This window comes from Podarcis gaigeae (assembly GCF_964106915.1).
Source record: "Podarcis gaigeae genome assembly, chromosome: 7".
Classification (NCBI taxonomy): domain Eukaryota; kingdom Metazoa; phylum Chordata; class Lepidosauria; order Squamata; family Lacertidae; genus Podarcis; species Podarcis gaigeae.
In genome coordinates, this window is record NC_139683.1 from 54,460,864 (window position 1) to 54,468,345 (window position 7,482).

The following is a 7,482-nucleotide window of genomic DNA, read 5'->3' on the forward strand; positions in this document are numbered from 1 at the left end:
GATGCAATTCTGTAGGTGGAAAAGTGGATCACCACAGGAGCAGCTTGTTGTTTCACGGTGAAAAGAGCTGCAGCCAACCTGCCCCACCCCTAACACACACACACACACTTTTTTCAGCACAGTTATTAATGCTGCAGAGGTTCTGCCCTCTTTTGCTTTTCTGGCCACAATGGCTATGTGTGGGAAACCGCCATGGCAATAAAGGCCATGGATCATTTTTGCCATGGTGCACATGAAATCTAAAACCCACCACTGGATTGCATATTTTATGCTTTCCCTGTCCTAGTCCCAGAGGAACAAAATGCCAAGTGGCATAATATACGTTTGTCTTACTAATTTGAAGCAAAGCAATGGAGGTGGAAGAGGAGAGAGAAGGCAGGATTTTCTGATCACATAGAGTTTGGGAGGTGGGGTGTTATACATACAGAAAACTCTCTTTCTGTGTGTAGTTATCGATGCTGCTCCTAAACTGGAAGATGTTCCAGAGACTTTAATTGAATTGCATATTTGCTTATGCATGCATTTGCTTGATCACTATATTAGTCACAGTTGCTTTAGGGTTCATGCTCACAAGAAGAAGCCAGAAAATCAATGTGCACTATTAAAATAAACTAAAGGTACCTTCCCTCACAGAGCAATCATGTCAAATTCCACTCAATTAATGCTCCCCATACTGAATTTAACGTATTGCCAAGCCCCTTGGTTAACTACCTCTGTAATGAAAGTCTCCATGGAAAAATGGCTTAAGTGCTCAAAAGTAATGAGAGGAGAGAATGGCCAGTGTGAGAGATGTGCCATATTTCCTTTCCTAGCAAATCTCTGTTGAATAATTCAGCATAAGATTCATGCTCTCCCTCTTTCTCATATAATTTACTGCATATAACCTGCATATATTTCAACTTCTCACTACTTACTTATACATATGCATACATTTACAAGCTATACCTGGAATGAGGAGATTAGTATGACCTAGTCAAAGTGCTTTATCATACCTGCACAGTTATTCACTGCCATATAGTTAATTGATCAGTAAACTTGTTTTACAAGCTCCCCTCCCCTACTATTATATTAGAAGTTGCAGTAAAACAAAAGTGGGCAACCTCCAGCCCACCAGATTCTGTTGAACTTCAACCCACCAGCCCTAGTCAGCCTGGCCCAATGGTCAGGAACAACAAGTTTTTAATGTTTATTGTGTTTTTATATGTCTTGGAAGCTGCCTACTGTGGCTGGGGCAACCTAGCCAGATGCGCGGGGTATAAATAATTAAATTATTATTGTTATTATTATTAGTTGTTTGTTTGTTAAATTTGTATACAGTTCTTTGTCCAAAGATCTCAGAGCAATTCACAGCATAAAAATACAAAATAGAAACACAAACTACATGATAAAAACAAGAACAGAACAATAACACACACACACACACACACACACACACTCCAACAAACACATATAAAAGGACATAGAATGTTAATCAGTCAAAGGCCTAGTTGAAGAAGAACATTTTTGTCTGGCGCCTATAGATGTATAATGATGGTGCCAGGCAAACCTCCTTGGGGGAGCATTCCACAAATGTGGGGCACAACAGAAAAGGCCCCTTCTCGTGCTGCTGCTGCCATCTGGACGTCTTATGGAGGAGGCACACAAAGAAGGGCCTCAGATGATGATCTCAGGGTCCTGATTGGTTCATATGGGGAGTGGTGGTCTGTCAGCTATTGCATTCCTGAGCTGTTTGAGGCTTTACAGGTAAATGCCAAAACCAGCACTTTGAGTTACAGTCCAGCAACATATGGACAGTCCCAGTTTCTTCAGCCATCCAGTAAAAGGTACATGTCTTCCAGTGACAGAGGAAATAATTTCACTGGGTGGTGCCCAAGTAGGCAAACTTCTCTGGCCAGGTGATGGGTGCAAAAATGCATATACTAGGGAAATGTGTGCACATAAATACATGTATTCGTTAAAATTACATACAAAAATTGCTTTGCAAACATGTGCATAGTAGGAAACATTTGCACAAAAAAGCTTGACCAATTTTTCACAGGAAGTTCTGTTTAATACGAAAAAGTGCAAACTGATGCGGAGAAGCTTAGAACAGAATTTAAGATGGGGGAAATGAGCAACTGAGAGAAGTAAAAATTGACATATTTACCCATCCCTACTTTTAAGTTATAAAACATTCTGGAACTAGTGGCAAGATTCAAGAAGTGTAGCCTGACTATCACATGCTGGGGATAGCACTGCATTCGGAGAAGCAAGTACTTTTCCTAATATAAACCCAGGAGCCATCATGATGATTATTCAAGCTGTGAAGGCCTTGTCATTTTTCACATGAATTTGAAGCTGCAAGTTATCATTAGAACGGCAAGGTTTGCCATTGGTGGCAGGAAGTACAGAGAGTGTAATCACAAGCATGGTGCATAATTCTCGGGTTCCTACCAGGATGGCCACCAACATCCTGCTGAGAGTCTAAAAAGAAGGTCAAGATAGGTAATATTTCTTCCTCCTCTTGCCTCTTCTCTTGAGGCGAAAGCCTTGCCGCCTGCTTTTCATCAGCCGTATCTGAAAAGTCCTGTGAGAACAATCGTAAAATTTGTAACATCCCAACTGTGACTGGACAGCATTGCTCACAGCATTTAATTCTCTGGATAAACTGTGACTTTGTCATGACACTGCAGTAACTTGGTTTCCACACAGCCTGCTAAAACCCTGCACAAGCATTATGCTTTGAGAGACATCACACTCCAGACAAATCTGCAGATCTATCGCACTTAGCTAGATAAAATAAGTTGTCCTGACAGTCAACAAGATATTGGGAATGAAAAATAGACTGCAGACACTGCTGGGCCCAGGCAACAACATAGATCTTAAAATAAGCTTATGATGCTGAGATTCCAAAGGTCACCTGGGAAGTTTCAAAGAAGCTACAAACCAAGGAGATTCAAACCAAACTAGAGAGAACTGCTTAGAGGGGAGTGGGACTGTGGCTCCTTCCCCCATTCTTCTTCATCCCCAATGGCTTCAATTCAGAAAATTGGGAAGGAGAGCCGACTTACATATACATTCCATGCTGACGCTCCATATGGCCAGTGCAAATAGAAGAGGCATAGATACCATGGGGCAAGTCTGTCAGTCCAGTATTTCTCAAATTTGGGTTGCCAGATGTTGTTGGACTACAATCCCATCATTCCTAGCTACCATGACCAGTGGTCAGGGATGATGGGAGTTGTTGTCCAACAACATCTAGGGACCCAAGTTTGAGAAAGGTTGTGCTAGCCTCTATGTAGTATTATTTCTTAAATTTGTATACCGCCCTTCATCCATGGATCTCAGGGCAATTCATAACATAAAATGCGTATGGTGGATGTGTTGAAGGGTTACTTGTGAACTGCTGTAGAACATGGCAGATCTCCAAATGAACTGTATGGACCTCAGCATGAAAACTGAGGCACATTTTTAGGAAGTGCAAGGAACAGCATCCAGCATACAAGGGGGTATACTCAAGATGTACGTAACTTGAGTGATGAGCCCGTTATAGTTCCATCTACACACATACCAGGTTTTGGTCAACCAATTTAATAAATAATAATAAATAAATATTAACAACAACACCCCTCCCAACTGCAGCAAAAAAATGCATGTACGTACATATTTGCTTTAGTTATAAAAACAAAAAAGATGAAGAACAAAAAAATAAACCAAGTAAACATGCCTAAAACATCAAGTCTGAACAGGGGAGGTGGCAAGGGGGCAGAAAGAGATAGAAAATTGACACCATGCTGGCTTTGGAGGAGGAAAAGTGGCAAAATGCCTACACTGGACCCTGTAGCTTGGGTACAACTGTCAAGAGACATTCCTGGCAGATGATGATCATGTTAGAAGGCAAGCAAATTAATGCAATCTTGACACTGTGGAGGATGTAACTATGTAACTATGGGAACAGAGTTGGCAAATGGGTTTGTTTGTTGCAAGGTCTGGTCCCTAAGGAACAGGAGAAAGTCAATAGGTGAAGCTTTCTATCTCCATGCTAAGAATTGCATGTTTTGAATTTCTGTCTGCCATGAAGCTGCTAAATTAGGGTTATCAGAATTAGGGTTACCTCCTGGGCAATGGCACGCCACCCGCCTGTGACTCCCGAGCCTTCCCCAATCTCCTGCCCCCTTCCCCCTTTGTTCTGACAGAGCAGGGGAGGCTCGGGAGTCACAGGCGGACGGCTGTTGCCCAGGAGGGGCGCAAGGTGCATGGTTTATCTGCCAGGCAAGGTGCAAAGCCCTTCTTTCGCACCCTTTGGAACATAAATATGCAGAGTTTTAACAAAACTGGGCAACTGCCGCCTGTCCTGACTCCCAAGCCTCCCCAATCAGTCAAATCAAAGGGGGCAGGAGATCAGGGAAGGCTTGGGAGTTACGGGTGGGCGGTGCCCCATTGACCAGTTTTTAAAAAACTCTGCGTATTTATGTTTCACAGGGTGCGAAAGAAGAGCTTTGCACCTTGCCTGGCAGAGAAACTGTGTGCCTTGCGCCCCTCCTGGGCAACACCACCCGTGACTCCCGAGCCTCCCCTGATCTGTCAGAACAAAGCGGGAAGGGGCAGATCATCAAGGAAGACTGGGGATATGTATTTGTGCTTGGGCCCAGGGTCTTTTGCCTCACCATCCCCACTACTGGTATGCCCCACAGAGGACCTTAAGGTCCATGAATAATCATAGTTTAGAGGTCCTGGGCCCTAAGGAAGTCAGATTATCCTCCACTAGGGCTAGGGTCTTTTCAGTGATGGCTACGACCTGGGGGAATGCTCTGCCCCATGAGACCAGGGCCCTGCAGGATTTAACTTCCTTCCGCAGGACCTATAAGACAGAGCTATTCCACCTGGCTTTCAGTTTGAACTTAGCCTGATCTTCTATTCCCTTTCCTTCCCTCCCCCTCCCCTTTTTATGAAGATTACCCGCTCTGGGATCCCACAGCTAATTCTCCCCTGATCTCCTCGCTGGCCCAAATAGGACTAATTTAGCCAGCTAGCCCTGGTGATCATCTAATGTTTATTGGATGGATTTTTCCCCTAAATTGATTTTTGAATTCTGAATTTATTGTTATTCACGTTTTATACTGTATTTTATGCTGTTTTTTGTTGCATCAATTAAGTGTTTTAAATTTGTTGTTAGCCACCCTGAGCCCGGTTTTCTGAACCAGGAAGGTTGAGGTATAAAACAAATTTATTATTATTTATTATTACTGATTCCCTGTTGCTACTCAGCTTCAAAAAAAAAAGTGTCCCTGGATTCATTGAAAAAAATCTGGTAACCATATGCTATATATACATGGTCTCTCTGTCAAATGGGAAAAGGCAGGGAGGTAAGGGGTTGGGGACAATGCTGTTTGAACTTTAAAAAGTAATTCAAAGCTAGCCCTGGCAGCAAATACAAACTGAAAAGAAGAAGCCTAATCATGACATGCTTCACAGTTAAGAAGCATTTTCTAGTTGTATTGTACTGTTCTGCTAAGGCAGACACATCAGAGAAGGCCAAGGAGTTCATGCAGTCACCAGACCTCCAAGGGGGAAAAATATAATATATGGATGGTTTGAAACAGGAGCGGGGGAATACCACACACAACTATAATGAGGCACTCTGCAAAGTCAGAGTCAATCCTTTGAACCTCAGGGAATCATAATCCATCAATCTGGCTTCCAAAAGATGGATCATCATTTGTTTGGCGAACATGCAGGATCAGTTACAGGAGTGTTCTGGGAATTGTAGTTCAAATGACCTTTCATGTTAGTCAAAACAATAGCTCAAAGTGACTTTCCCACTTACAAATGGATTGTACTTTTCACTCAATGCTCCTGGTGCACAGTTCGTGTTAAAATAGAGAGAGGCAAGGACCACATGAAGCCTTTAGCAACTTAGATACAAAGTTCCCTTTATTGTTTTGCATTTTTTTTAAAGCAAAACCCATCTGGCTAAAGGCAAACATAAGATATGGCCATAACAGCTAAGCAGCTACAGCAGATGTTGCAGAGACCAGTGAAAAGTTAAACCAAACCTGGCCTGATAGCCTAGAATGTCAGTCTGTATAACAAGTTTGCCCCCCACCTCAAAGAATTGCAAAATGGACAAAAAGGTAGTAAACTCTTCATCCATGCTCACCCCCAATAACTGGGGGTGCCTGCTACAATGAGAGGAGACTTTTATGGGTGCCAATGTGATTTTTCCTCCCACTGCAAATAGCAGACATGGGGAGAAGATTCTGATCAGGATCGTGAGGTCAAAGGGTTAATCACCTCCACTTCTCCAGTTTCATAGTCCTGATCTAGCTCAGGGACTCTTGCACTGTCTATTTGGTCTTTTGCTAGTGGTCACCTTGGAGTAAGCAATTTCATAAATTAATATGTCGTTTGGAGAACTACAGTGTCTATCCTTCAGCTTTTGCCAATCTGTTTCATGTGTGTTAAAATCACAGCCTTTCCCACCAGAACAGAAGCACAAACCTTTCCTTACCTTGGCACTGCTGCCATGCAATTTTCTATAGAAGACTGGCAAAATTAACAACATCTGGCCCTGATCACAGTTAATGCAAGGTGCATGAATTATAATGAGGTGAACAAATTTCAAGTGGTTCTTGGTTCACTGAGGGCATAGGAGGAAATGCCTTTTATGGTAGCATCTAAAAAACTATTTCATTCATCTCCCATTCTTTCTCCCAAGTTTTGGTCAGTAGGCAAGATAAAATGCATGCACATGCAAGCTTTTCTTTGCATGTTTGAGGTTTTTTCTTTTCTATTTTAACATCAAATTGACAGGGTTTAGATACAGGATTTCAAGGATGAACCTGAATATGAACATTATGAGGTTAGTAAAAGCAACACAGCAATAAAGAGACCTACCATTAAGTGTCTGATCATCGGTCCTTAAATGCCCGTTCTTGCAAGCCTTCCTGGTAGCGTGTATACAGAACAGTAGGATATGATGCTGGTAGATGATGTGTTCTCATTCTCTCTTTCTGACAGAGGAGGAAGCACAGCCAAAGCACTCTGCTCTTTTCATAGTAGAAGAAAATGCACAGCACTATGGTGGCTTCAGGTAAAAGAGCTGGCAAGCAATTATGCAGCACTGGGCAAGATATGTATTTATTGAAAGAGCTAAGTTTCCAGAAGCTGCTTTTAAAAAGCTCAGACCAGGGAGTGGATGCCATCAGCTCCTGAAGAGCCCACCAATGTCCTGAAACAGCTCTGCTGTTCAATTCTTTTGCCCTGTAACTTTACTATTATCATTTAAAATAGCAAACCGCTTTGAATGCTTTAGTAATAATTTGTCATTCAGCTACTCTTGTGGAGGCTGAACAAAATCCATTTATGCAGCAAGTAGTGTAGGAGTTTCTAGCTGTCTTTCACACCTGACACCAGTGCTATTTTTCTAGAAAAAGAGGTGCTGGAACTCACTAGGAATGCTTCCCTTGTTCTCTTATAATGGCAATAGAGCCCAGCTTAGAG

The 7,482-nt window shown here is 42.4% G+C and overlaps 1 long non-coding RNA gene across 2 annotated transcripts; it reads right to left on the reverse strand.

The window, feature by feature from the left end:
- Positions 1–1,298: 1,298 nt before the first annotated feature.
- Positions 1,299–7,236, reverse strand: LOC310848284. 2 transcript variants are annotated; one of them, XR_014566272.1, is made up of 3 exons: positions 6,877–7,236; positions 2,434–2,566; positions 1,299–1,919 (listed from the first exon to the last, which is right to left on the reverse strand). It is a non-coding gene; the product is annotated as an uncharacterized lncRNA (long non-coding RNA). The 2 variants fall into 2 exon arrangements; XR_014566273.1 differs by lacking the exon at positions 1,299–1,919 and having other exon boundaries at positions 2,029–2,566.
- Positions 7,237–7,482: the final 246 nt, after the last annotated feature.